At 42.5% G+C, this 14,413-nt stretch overlaps 1 long non-coding RNA gene across 1 annotated transcript in view; it reads left to right on the top strand.

Annotated features, from left to right (window-relative positions):
- The first annotated feature begins 3,929 nt into the window (after window positions 1-3,929).
- Window positions 3,930-14,413, top strand: part of LOC135109591 (uncharacterized) — a 27,642-nt gene continuing 17,158 nt past the window's right edge. The window contains exon 1 of the long non-coding RNA XR_010272815.1: window positions 3,930-4,056. This is a non-coding gene — a long non-coding RNA (uncharacterized LOC135109591). The remainder of the gene's footprint in view (window positions 4,057-14,413) is intronic.

Genomic DNA, 14,413 nt, shown 5'->3' with positions numbered 1-14,413 from the left:
TTATGTAGGAAGGACACTGGCCAAGGGCAACAAAAATCTAATAAAAAAAATGCCCACTGAAATGCCAGTCCCATAAAAGGGTCAAAGCAGTGGTCAAAAATTGATGGATAAGTGTCTTGAAACCTCCCTCTTGAAGGAATTCAAGTCACAGGAAGGTGGAAATACAGAAGCAGGCAGGGAGTTCCAGAGTTTACCAGAGAAAGGGATGAATGATTGAGAATACTGGTTAACTCTTGCGTTAGAGAGGTGGACAGAATAGGGGTGAGAGAAAGAAGAAAGTCTTGTGCAGCGAGGCCGCGGAAGGAGGGGAGGCATGCAGTTAGCGAGATCAGAAGAGCAGTTAGCATGAAAATAGCGGTAGAAGACAGCTAGAGATGCAACATTGCGGCGGTGAGAGAGAGGCTGAAGACAGTCAATTAGAGGAGAGGAGTTGATGAGACGAAAAGCTTTTGATTCCACCCTGTCTAGAAGAGCAGTACGAGTGGAACCCCCCCAGACATGTGAAGCATAGTCCATACATGGACGGATAAGGCCCTTGTACAGAGATAGCAGCTGGGGGGGTGAGAAAAACTGGCGGAGACGTCTCAGAACACCTAACTTCATAGAAGCTGCTTTAGCTAGAGATGAGATGTGAAGTTTCCAGTTCAGATTATAAGTAAAGGACAGACCGAGGATGTTCAGTGTAGAAGAGGGGGACAGTTGAGTGTTATTGAAGAAGAGGGGATAGTTGTCTGGAAGGTTGTGTCGAGTTGATAGATGGAGGAATTGAGTTTTTGAGGCATTGGAAAATACCAAGTTTGCTCTGCCCCAATCAGAAATTTTAGAAAGATCAGAAGTCAGGCGTTCTGTGGCTTCCCTGCGTGACATGTTTACCTCCTGAAGGGTTGGACGTCTATGAAAAGATTTGGAAAAGTGCAGGGTGGTATCATCAGCGTAGGAGTGGATAGGACAAGAAGTTTGGTTTAGAAGATCATTAATGAATAATAAGAAGAAAGTGGGTGACAGGACAGAACCCTGAGGAACACCACTGTTAATAGATTTAGGAGAAGAACAGTGACCGTCTACCACAGCAGCAATAGAACGGTCAGAAAGGAAACTTGAGATGAAGTTACAGAGAGAAGGATAGAAACCGTAGGAGGGTAGTTTGGAAATCAAAGCTTTGTGCCAGACTCTATCAAAAGCTTTTGATATGTCCAAGGCAACAGCAAAAGTTTCACCAAAATCTTTAAAAGAGGATGACCAAGACTCAGTAAGGAAAGCCAGAAGATCACCAGTAGAGCGGCCTTGACGGAACCCATACTGGCGATCAGATAGAAGGTTGTGAAGTGATAGATGTTTAAGAATCTTCCTTTTGAGGATAGATTCAAAAACTTTAGATAGGCAGGAAATTTACACAGTACGACGGTAGTTTGAGGGATTAGAACGGTCACCCTTTTTAGGAACAGGTTGAATGTAGGCAAACTTCCAGCAAGAAGGAAAGGTAGATGTTGACAGACAGAGCTGAAAGAGTTTGACTAGGCAAGGTGCAAGCACGGAGGCACAGTTTCGGAGAACAATAGGAGGGACCCCATCAGGTCCATAAGCCTTCCGAGGGTTTAGGCCAGTGAGGGCATAGAAAACATCATTGCGAAGAATTTTAATAGGTGGCATGAAGTAGTCAGAGGGTGGAGGAGAGGGAGGAACAAGCCCAGAATCGTCCAAGGTAGAGTTTTTAGCAAAGGTTTGAGCAAAGAGTTCAGCTTTAGAAATAGATGTGATAGCAGTGGTGCCATCTGGTTGAAATAGAGGAGGGAAAGAAGAAGAAGCAAAGTTATTGGAGATATTTTTGGCTAGATGCCAGAAATCACGAGGGGAGTTAGATCTTGAAAGGTTTTGACATTTTCTGTTAATGAAGGAGTTATTGGCTAGTTGGAGAACAGACTTGGCATGGTTCCGGGCAGAAATATAAAGTGCATGAGATTCTGGTGATGGAAGGTTTAAGTACCTTTTGTGGGCCACCTCTCTATCATGTATAGCACGAGAACAAGCTGTGTTAAACCAAGGTTTAGAAGGTTTAGGACGAGAAAAAGAGTGAGGAATGTACGCCTCCATGCCAGACACTATCACCTCTGTTATGCGCTCAGCACACAAAGACGGGTCTCTGACACGGAAGCAGTAGTCATTCCAAGGAAAATCAGCAAAATACCTCCTCAGGTCCCCCCAACTAGCAGAGGCAAAACGCCAGAGGCACCTTCGCTTAGGGCGATCCTGAGGAGGGATTGGAGTGATAGGACAAGATAAAGATATGAGATTGTGATCGGAGGAGCCCAACGGAGAAGAAAGGGTGACAGCATAAGCAGAAGGATTAGAGGTCAGGAAGAGGTCAAGAATGTTGGGCGTATCTCCAAGACGGTCAGGAATACGAGTAGGGTGTTGCACCAATTGCTCTAGGTCATGGAGGATAGCAAAGTTGTAGGCTAGTTCACCAGGATGGTCAGTGGAGGGAGAGGAAAGCCAAAGCTGGTGGTGAACATTGAAGGCTCCAAGAATGGAGATCTCTGCAAAAGGGAAGAGGGTCAGAATGTGCTCCACTTTGGAAGTTAAGTAGTCAAAGAATTTCTTATAGTCAGAGGAGTTAGATGAGAGGTATACAGCACAGATAAATTTAGTATGAGAGTGACTCTGTAGTCGTAGCCAGATGATGGAAAACTCGGAAGATTCAAGAGCGTGGGCACGAGAGCAGGTTAAGTCATTGCGCACATAAACGCAGCATCCAGCTTTGGATCGAAAATGAGGATAGAGAAAGTAGGAGGGAACAAAAAAGAGGCTACTGTCAGTTGCCTCAGACACCTGAGTTTCAGTGAGGAAAAGAAGATGAGGTTTAGAAGAGGAGAGGTGGTGTTCTACAGATTGAAAATTAGATCTTAGACCGCGAATATTGCAGAAGTTAGTGAAGAAAAAGTTGAGGGGGGTGTCAAGACACTTAGGGTCGTCGACAGAAAGGCAGTCCGACCTGGGGACATTTATGGTCCCCTCCCCAGATGGGGACTCCAAGGCTGGTGTAGGAGTCGCCATGATGATTTTAAAATTTTTGAGTGAAGGGTGTGTGTGTTATTAGGTGCTTGTAGTTTTGTGTGGAGGAAGAGAGTTGTCTTTAGAGGGCAGGCAGTGACTGCCCCCTTGTGTTGTGAGACACAAAGGGAAACGTTCAGTGAGGTCACAGCTGGGTTTAATGATAAGTTCACAGTACCCCCTGAACAGTACTTTAGACCTCACTGGGAGTAATTATCATTTCGGCAGGTGTCTACTGCCTCCTCCTCTAAGTGTAGGCAGTTTGATGTTTACTTATTAAAACCACCGCGGGTTACTGAAATAAAATGGTTCTCTCATAAGGGCGCAATGATGATTAATTTGGTCTCTTTCTTTATTTTTTTTTCTTTATTTTTTCTTTCTTTATTTATTTTTTTTTAATGTTAATGCATGACGTGAGCTGCAGCATCACCATTATGCACACACTCTTCAGGACCCCCATTATTGTCCTCTCTGTGTGAAATGCGTATAGAAAGTACTTATAGAACACCAAATCCGAACTGTGGCCTCGGAATTTCGTGTTACTGGCCAGTGTTCAGTTATATGATGTTGCAAAGGGTCTTCGGGTCCTCCAGGCTCAGTTCCCTAACCTTGCTCTGTACTCTCGCTCTTCCTTCTTACAAGCAGAAAGTGAGTTCATTGCAATATGAAAAGGATATAAAAAAGGTGCCAGATTATGAAAAAATGCAGATGTAGTATAGAATGTTACTAATATTGTACCGAAATGCATTATTCATATAAATTTTGAAACTTTTAAAGCATTCTGTACATCTTACCGTGTTGTTTTATATTTGACAGTGCCGCCGAAGTCCCGAGCGGCTTCGAGACAAGGAAGAGAAGCTACGCGGTTCACTTCAGCCAGTCAGTCAGTGGTCAGTAGCGTCAGCTTTGTTGTGGTGTACGCGTGGGTTTTGTGTTTTCTTGAACGCTTATTTGGGCTTCAGGTGAACCAAAACTCTCTCAAAGCTTGTCCACAGTGGTCAGCAGGTATGTTAACTTGGTAATGAGTGTATTTGGACATATACTGTTAGTGAAACTGGTGTGTCGTTCCTCGCTAGGCTAGTAGGAAGCAAGCGGTTGAGGAATCACAGTTCCAGACCATTAATAACTAACATTTTCTTAATTTTTCATATTTATCAGTTTTTGTATTTCACATGACTATCTAGGACGTAAGTGTTTCTAGTGCCATGAATCTAAAGGAATGGTGCTTGAAATGGGAGGTTGTAAGGCTGAGGGACACGAAAATAGGCTTGAGTGTTGGCGGGAGTGGGCGGTGCGCCTACTGTCTAGGCGTCTCTGCTCCCTCACCACGCACCTCGCCGCTGTCTCAACATTCCCCGGTATATTACACTTGTTTCTTGAATGTTTACCGTAAAGTCTGCAATCAGGAATCATCGCAAACATTAACCATTGTTGTCTTTCTGATCACCAGCACATCCTTTGCCGTTCCACCTTCTACGACTCCGATATTATCTTCCACTTCCTTGTCGCTGTTTGTTCCTCCATCACTTTCATAACCATCATCAACTGCCTTTCCCTCATCAGCACATCCTTCACCTCCACCACATCAACTCACTCCGCTTCATCATCAACTCATCCACACGAGGAATCATGTGAGGAGTCAAGAGTGAGAGAGCTGAGGTGAATCAACACTCGTTACTAGAATCACTGTTCATCTCATTAAATTGAGAGTGACTTACCTTGTTGCCATGGGTTTATCTTTACCCCCACCAGCCCCACCCTAACCCAGCCGGCCCCCAGCCTTATCTCCCCTAGTCTCACCTCCCCAGCGCCATCTTTCCACCTTCCTGTTCCTAGCTTCGCCTCCCCAGCCTCACTTTCCCAGCCTTCCCTAGCCTCACCTCCTCAGTTTAACCTCGACAACCCTGTCTTTCTAGCCTCAGCTTTAGCAGTAACGACTCCCGCACGCCCCGTAATTGCACAAGTCATTACTGTGTGCGTGTGTGTGTGTGTGTGTGTGTCCACGAGGCGGCCAGGAAGCAGCATTAGTATTGGCCTTTAGGTATTTACATTGACTTATTTTAAAGTGAATATCAGGCATCTCAGTTATACTTTGGGTGGGATTAGGTTAGCGGATGTTAGCTGGTTGTTTGTCTGTCTGTTTGTCTATCTTTTGATTTGTCTTTGTGTTGATACATCAATGTCATTTTTTTTTCTATTTACCTCAGTTTTACTTTATCTGTCTTTCTATCTATGTGTCTTTCTTTCTCTGCATCAGTCTATCTATCTATCATTCTATCTATCTATCTATCTGCATCTGTTTGTCTAATTTCATCCATCTATTCATATATCTGTCTTATCTACCTATGTAACTTCTCATTCTCTCTCTCTCTCTCTCTCTCTCTCTCTCTCTCTCTCTCTCTCTCTCTCTCTCTCTCTCTCTCTCTCTCTCTCTCTCTCTCTCTGGTAGGCTCCGTGGTATGTGGTTTGTGTGGCAGTCTGAAGGTTCACGTTCGATCGTGGAAACCTCATTTTTCGTCACCTTCACCTGGATGTTGCGGCGTCATGACTCAGAATCAATGATGCAGTGAGGCGCTGGTCACTGCACCGCGGGGGCGCTTCGATCATGAATACTATCGTGCGGGAAAATTAGTAACTTCCAATAAAGTGTCCACCTAGTGTTAAGAAAGTGAGAGGAAGAAATGTTTGCCAACGCCCTTCATGAGGAGACGAAACGAACTGGAATACACCAGAGAACCTCATGAGAATAAAAACTTTTGCTTCACATTTGGATTAAATTGTTGGACTTGCCTATGGACTCCCACACTCTGGCGTCTTGAGTGAGTTTTTTTTTTTTTTTTCCACGGTTTTATTGCATGAATACAAAAATAAAGTGAACCTCTTCCCTCTCACTCGCAGTCTTCAAGGAACATTGTAGTTTTTGTTGTCCTTGGCACGAGCTCTTAAATGATAATACTAATAAAAAAAAACAATAAAAAATAAAAATAAAAATATATATATATATATATATAAAATATATATATATATATATATATATATATATATATATATATATATATATATATATATATATATATATATATATATATATATATATATATATATATATATATATATATATATATATATATATATATATATATATATATATATATATATATATATATATATATATATATATATATATATATATATATATATATATATATATATATATATATATATATATATAATATATATAATCCAGTAAAGATTTCCCTCCCACTTACAGTCTTCGTTTTCTAAGCTCTCCACGGCAGGATTCCACGCAGGTCGCAGGAAACTGAAGGCAGAGTCTTCTTTTTGTATAGCCTTTGTTCTGCTGTTGATATTCATTCTGCTTCGTGGGTTGGGAAGTGTTAAGTTGATATTTTCTTGTGTCTTAATTCTACACAATTATAAAACATTTCTTTCTGGAAAGTGAGGAAATACGAGTCAATTCTTTACCTTCAGTTTTTGTTCCATTAATACGAATCCCTGTGCTATGTAAATATAGTAATGTTTAATAGATATTTATTTTCACTTTTTATATTGTTCAGCACATAATCTTAGCCACGTTCCTTAACAGTGAGGAGGGATGCATAGTCTGTAACCCTAACCTTTGTTGTACTGATACCATTCCTTCTGCAGTAACTTTAGTGCTTTCCACGAAATATGGCGTCTTACTCAGACGCCATTACCGCGCCCCCAGACAATAATTCCTGTATTTCACCTCCTCAAGCCTCACAGGAGATCACCATCATCACCAAAGATGACTCATAACACCATAACATCATCCCCAAAATCACCAATACACCACAATACCAGCTTCCAAGGTCAACACCACAATCTCCACTCACAAAATGGCTGCCAGTTTGACCTATGACCCCTTCGAACAGCGTCACCAGCACAACTCAACAACCGAATTTCAGCGGACGAGAGCTCTTGGTGCCACAAAAGACTCACTAACCTGATCCTGGATATCAAGGTTATACCGCTACACCACTAATACCTCCACACACTCACTCCATCACCAATCCACACCAAGATCCTTCCCTGAGAGCCGCCTTCCCTCCGATATACCTCACGACCTAAGGCGCTCTGCCTTCCTCTCCTTGGAATGTGTTGTTGCCCACTCAAGCTCCCCTCGTTTTCAACATATTTCCACCTCAATTATACTTCCTCCCTTATACATACAAAGATATAGAGAACTTAAATTATGAAGAGAATAATACTACATGATATAAAATGGGTAAGTAAGCCTTACACTACTTTTAACCAATAATAAGGATAATGCCCGAATGGCAGGTAACCGGAACACGGGGGACACTAAGAAAACGTGATCCCATTCAAGGTAAACTCGGCCAATAACATGACAGTAGGTTTAGGTGGAACAACACTGGGTCTACAAGCTGCTCATGTTTGTCTGTCTGTCCACGCGTCGCCTGGAACTCGTGTACTGAAAGCCTGCATGGAAATCTGCTGCCAGAAGGGAATTATATCTTGGAACGAGTGAGGAGAGCGGCAGGCAGACCTTGGCAACCCCTCGCGAAGTCCTGGTGTATGTAATCCTGCGTGTAAGGTCTCTTCGAGCTGCCGGGCTGGGAGGTGGTGCAGTTTTGAGTACTGGCAGGTGTATTGTATTGGCAGCGGTATGCGTCCCTCCCCTGTCGTGCAATTCAGGTACTGCCCGAGTCTTTTGAGTGACGCAGCTTCTGAGTCTTCGTGAAACGTGTTGGTGTGAAGTGTGGGTTTGAGAGGCACCACTGGCAGGCCACGAAGAACAGGGTAGCCCGAGTACTTCAGCCTTTTTACTGTTTATTTTATCGATGGTCAGTGAAATTCGGTACTGTTCGGAACGGAACGGAAAGAAAAGAGTGGGGGAAGTAAAGAAGAACAATATATATAGAGAGGGAAATATGGGTGAATACGAGGTGAAAGAATGGGGTGAAAGGCAGCTGGTACTGTTCGAACCCCTTGACTTGCGTGGCTTTTCATCAGCCTTTGTAGAATGGTATAAAGTGTGGCTGTCAAAGACACTACTGGCAGCGTAAAGGATGACAGGACACTTCACACCTTTTGTGCTTGTTTCATTGTTGGTCACTAAACAAAAAATGAGAGTGTGTGTGTGTGTGTGTGTGTGTGTGTGTGTGTGTGTGTGTTTTATTCATTCATCACTAGGAAGCAGACAAGTATTAAAACAGTTTTTCTATTTACCAGTGATAAGAGATAGAACACACACACACACACACACACACACACACACACACTTAAGGTAGAGTTGCTGTTAATCCATTAACTCAGGATTACATTGGCGGGGCGCGAGGCAGTTTGATATAATGGGTGTGTCACATAAACAGCTGCGGTGCTCTTTGGTGTATGCAGTTTTATTACATTTGCTTGGTGTCAACACAGTTACGTAGTTAATTACTTGCTGCTTCTTTCTCTGACATGGTCTGTATTTCCTGCTGCCTGTGACTCTGTGACTGGAGCCGCTTCCACACACAAGTGTCCTCAATAAAAAAAAGAAACTACATTGCCTTGCTTTCGGATCTGCCTTTTTTTTTTTTTTGCGGGGAAGGATTTTTTTTTTGCGGGGAAGGATGACTTTATGAACCATTATCTTGCCCTCATTCCTTCACCGCTCATCCAAATTCATATATATATATATATATATATATATATATATATATATATATATATATATATATATATATATATATATATATATATATATATATATATATATATATATATATATATATATATATATATATATATATATATATATATATATATATATATATATATATATATATATATATATATATATATATAGTCCTTCACCTCGGAGTCCCCATCTAGGGAGGGGACCACAAATCCCCAGGTAGGACTGCTCTTCAGATATCGACCCTTTTTTTTTTCATAAATTTTTGCCACGTTCGCGGTCATAGATCTAATTTTCAATCTGTAGAACACCACCTCTCCTCTTCTAAACCTAATTTTCTTTTCGTCACTGAAACACCGGTGTCTGAGGCAACAAACATTTTCAAATTATTTCTAAAACTAAAGTGTAAACATAGTTATGGTTATATTTCTGCGTCACGTGCAAGAGAGAGAGAGAGAGAGAGAGAGAGAGAGAGAGAGAGAGAGAGAGAGAGAGAGAGAGAGAGAGAGAGAGAGAGAGCAGTATTTTCTAATATTTTCTACGGTTTCTTCAGTCATTCATGTGTTGAAAAGTGAAAACACCACCAGGACCACCACCACCACCACCACGAACAACAATGATAACACTTAGTTCCATTAATGATGAGTGTCGATAATAATAATAATGATAATAATGATAATAATATAATGATAATAATAATAATAATAAAAGACGATCATAATCAACTCAGCATGTCGCCATAGTTTTCTTGAGAGAGAGAGAGAGAGAGAGAGAGAGAGAGAGAGAGAGAGAGAGAGAGAGAGAGAGAGAGAGAGAGAGAGAGAGAGAGAGAGAGAATTTTTGCGAGTCTGGATTAATTTAAAATTCTTGAGGGAGTTTTTAGAAGTCACTATTAAATTTTGCCTGAGGCGATATGGAAGAAGGGAGAGGGGAGGAAGGGGGAGAAGGGAGAGGGGAGAGGGAGGATGGGAAGGGGGAGAGGGAGGAGAGGGGGGAGAGAGGGAGGGAAGGGAGGATGGAAAGGGTTGAAGAAAAGAAAGTTTAAGGAAGAGATGAGTGTTGTGTTTTCATGTTGTTTGTTTATTTATTTATTTATTTATTGTTATAGGTGAGAGTTGTGATTGTGGAGGTGAATTTTTTTGTTTGTTTGTTTGTTTGCTTGTTGCTTCTTGTTTAACCCGTTTCTTTGTTTTATATTGTTTGTATTTACTGGTGGTGTTCTTGTTTTCCTGTTACTCTTTTTTTTGTGTTCCTTTCTCCTTCACCTCCTCTCCCCGTCCTTTTCTTTTTTTCTTTTTTTTTTTCTCTTTCTTTTCGTCTTCCTCTTCTTCCACCTCTAATTTCACCACAACTACTTTTTTTTCTTTTTTCTCTTCTTCACCACCACCACCACCACCACCACCACCACCACCACCACCACCACCAGTTCCCTCCACATTTATCACATTGTCAGTCTCTCCTCACTCGGTCCCTAGTATACAGCGGCACTCATTCCTCACCTAGTGGCGGCAGTTAGGGTGCACGTCACTCCAGGGTGTTACAGGAGACTCATTAGAGGACAATGAACACGTTGCAGAGGCTCAGGTGTTGTCAGTATTTACTTGGATATAAACACCTTCATTATTCTCCACTCGGGTCCTCTGTGTTTTTTTTTTTTTTCCTGACAGGTTCAAGATTGACTTAAAGAGACTAGAAGAGACTGGTTCATAAACAGAGTGGTAGATGAATGGAACAGAGTAAGGAATCAGGTCATTAGTGCAGAGTTATTTGGGAGTTTTAAAAGATTGGACAAATTCATGAATGATTAGTGTAAATTGATGTGTTTTGTAAAGACTGCCACGTATATGCCTGATGGCTTCTTGCAGCTTCCCTTGTTTCCTTTGTAATGTTCTTATAGACTCGTGTTCTTGAGCTTTTTCTGTCTCACCAGGGCTATTTTCAGAGGCTACAGAGATGCTTACTGAAGTTGTCATGCGTGTTTCTCCCGCTGGTTATGTTGAATCCTTGATCACCTGCTGCTACAATAATGGTCATTGTGTAGGGAGGGGCTAGCTGGTTTACTGAGGGTGGGGGGCGCCTCTCCCCTCGACCTTTCTCTCTCACGCTTCGCTGCCTTACGTGGGGCGAACACGACCTGGAAAAACATAAACCGATAAAGGAGGAAGAGGAAGAGGAGGAGGAGGAGGAGGAAGAGGAGGAGGAGGAGTACTTAGCGAAATAAAAGAAAGATAAGAACAGCGGAGACAAGTGGGAGTGAAAATCTGAAGAGGAAAATCGGGAAATGAAGAGAAAGTTGTTAGTGATAAGGATGAAGGTTACGAAACTCTGGAAGAAGAAAGAAAATGAAGAAGTGAACCAGAGGGATGAATAAGAGAACATGAAAATGAAGAGAAAGGATCAGATGAAGAGGAGAACGAAAAGGAGAAGGAGAAGGATTAAGAATAGAAGGTCGAAGAGAAGGAAGAAGAGGAGGAAAGGGAAAATGACAATGAAGGGAGCGGAGAAGGGGGACGAGGAGGACAAGAAACAGAAAGAGGAGAAAAGAGAGAGAAAAAAATAAGTAAGACGGAGTAAGGGAACATGAATAACAGAGGAACACGAAAAAAGAAAAAAAAAGGATAACATCAACAGTATCACAAGGTCATTACCTTCACAAGGTGTTCACCTGACTGACTTCATGAAATTCGTGCACAACTTTGCTTTTCGCTGACCAGTGCTCACCTCAGCCCCTGCTTGCCTGATTGCCTGCTTGAGGGAACGTGAATGCCCTGAAATTAGTGATTAGCGGACGGCGAGGGGCGGAGAGGGAGGCTGGCGAGGGTGGAAAGGAGGGAGTAGATAGGTGAAAGGATGGATGAACTAGAATGGTGGATGGGATGGTTGATAGTGGATGGCTTGGATGGTTGATGGAAGGATGGAAAGACTAGGATGGAAGGATAGAAGACTAGGATGGACTAGGATGACTGCTGTCTGGATTAGGATGGTTCACAGTGGATGGTCAGGATGAAAAGCATTGATTTTGTCAGTTTTTCTTATTGCTGTGAACTTCAGAGGGAAAAATTTTGAAAAAATATCTTGAGGGGAATGTGTCCAGAGGGGAGAATGTTTAAAGGGGAAAATTATTAGAGGGAAAAATGAATAGAGGGGAAAATGTGTACAAAAGGAAAATATCAAGAGAGAAACACCACTACATAGGAAAATTACTTGAGGGAATCATGTCTACAAAGGAAAATATCTAAAGAAGAAAATGACTAGAGAGGAAAATAATTACTAAAAGGAAAATGACCACAGGGAAAATTACCAGAAAGAAAAAAAAATAAAAGGAAAACTGTTCAGTTGGGGAAATGTGTACATGAGAAAATAACGAGAGAAAAAAATGACGATAAAAAAAATGGTGAGGGGAAATTTAGATAGAAAAGCTACTCCTTTTTTTTTTTCGATATGGTCCCTGTGACCTCGCTGTAGTGTGAAAATACTCCTGTCAGTCAATACAACAAGTGTGACCATTAATATTAAGATCATACAAGACAGTCAGGGAGCGTTGTAATTCTATCCAGACTCTTGACCTCAGCTGACAGTCTTAAGAAAGCCCTCACACCCTCTTTCTCTCTCCCTCCTTCCCTTCCTTCCTCCTCTTTACCTTCTTTCTTCCTCCTGCTCTTTCTTCCTGTTCTTCCAGGTCTTCTTGTCTAACACTTCCTGGTTTCCTCATTTTCTTATCCTCTCCTCATTCTTCTCCTCCTCATCTTTCTCTTCCTCTTTCTTCCTCTTACTGGTTGCTTTCCTTTCACGCGTTCTGCTTTCCTAACTTCTTCCTGCTGTCTCTTTACTCCTTTCCTACTCATTCCTCCTACTCTTCTTATTCCCTATCTATTTTTCTTCCCTTTCTTCCTTTTTCAGTCTTTCTTCTCTTCCTCCCCTATCCTATCTACTGCCTTTCCTCCTCTTCCTTCTCACATCTTTTACTCTAATTCTTTTCCTTCTACTCTTCAAATGTTCCTTTCCTCGTGTTTCCTTACGTCTCTACTAGTCATAATCTTCATCAGTAATCTTCCTACACCTTCCCTTTTCTCTACTGCCTTTGTATCATTCAGTCCCACTGTGAGATGGATGAAAATGATGAAAGGTGATGGGAATTTTGATCCTACGCTATTCATGGGGCTACAGAGGGAGGCGCAGCAAATGAAAGTGAAAGAGAGCTCGCCAATACCGTAGATTTTCACCCTTGTTAGCTGGCAGGGGAGAGAGGTCGTGAAGCAGCGCTCATGGCCTTGTAAGAGTCAACGAGTGAGTGAGTCAGCGAGTGAGCGAGTCAGCGGGTGGACTTGAAGAACGATATGGAGAGAGAGAGAGAGAGAGAGAGAGAGAGAGAGAGAGAGAGAGAGAGAGAGAGAGAGAGAGAGAGAGAGAGAGAGAGATTATGTAACAGTAAGAATCATGAGAAATATGCGTGAAATATTTGCAAAGTATGTAAGGTTGCAGAGATCACACACACACACACACACACACACACACACACACACACACACACACACACACACACACACACACACACACAGTTTCCATGATAGTCATAACGAAATTTCTTCTTACCTCCTCCACCACCACCACCACCATCACCTAGTCCTCCTCCCTCATTATCTTATCATCTCATCTACTGATCCACTTCACTCTCCTCTCCTCACTCTTGGTCTTCCCTGCAGGACTTGCTCTCATTAGAGGCAGGAAGGAGGAGAGTAACGGTTTGTTACAGGTGTCTTCCCTCCCCTCCCCCAGTGATGATACAGGTTGTCACGAAGCTGATTAACCTGGTGCAAGTTGTCAAGTAATCTTCTCATCTGTGTGTGTGTGTGTGTGTGTGTGTGTGTGTGTTCACTATACGTATTACAAATGAATGCATCTTTTAACTCATTCGCGAGGTGGCTTTATATGTACATGAATACGAAGCATCTGTATTAAACTGCTACATACTTCAGGTCAGAAAAACACACACACATCTCCTCCCCATTCCTTTGCCTCGCTGTGTGTGTGTGTGTGTGTGTGTGTGTGTGTGTGTGTGTGTGTGTGTGTGCGCGCGCGTGTGTGTGTGCGTGCGTGCGTGCTCCAGCTCTTACCTGTGGGTGAGTGGGGGCACCTGGCTTCCCCGTGCCTGGAATGTGCTCTTCCGCCACTTGAGGAAACATTTTACTCTTCTTGTCAAGAAAGGAACACTAGACCACGAGGATTTAAAGAAAACTCTCTCTCTCTCTCTCTCTCTCTCTCTCTCTCTCTCTCTCTCTCTCTCTCTCTCTCTCTCTCTCTCTCTCTCTCTCTCTCTCTCTCTCTCTCTCTCTCTCTCAAGTGCGTGTAAGACAGAGGACAAAAGAGAGGAAGCGATTGAAGGAAAAGTTAAGAATTCCTTCTCTTTCATATCAGCGAGGCTGTGAAGGAGAAGGGAAAGGGGATGGAAGGAGGGAAGAGGAGAAGAGAAAGGGGAGGAAAGGAGAGAAGGAGGGAGGGACTGAAGGAAGGAAGGTAGGAAGGGAGTAAGACTGACACGCTGGCTTCTTTTTACGCTCCTTTCTGAAAGCCAACGATGTATAATCTCCTCCTCCTCCTCCTCCTCCTCCTCCTCCTCCTCCTCCTCCTCCTCCTCCTCCTCTTTGTTTACTTCTTGATCCCCAGATGCTTGTTTTG

This window comes from Scylla paramamosain, chromosome 19, assembly GCF_035594125.1.
Source record: "Scylla paramamosain isolate STU-SP2022 chromosome 19, ASM3559412v1, whole genome shotgun sequence".
Classification (NCBI taxonomy): Eukaryota; Metazoa; Arthropoda; class Malacostraca; order Decapoda; family Portunidae; genus Scylla; species Scylla paramamosain.
The sequence above is the reverse complement of the archived record's forward strand: the minus strand, read 5'-3'. Positions and strand labels throughout refer to the sequence as shown.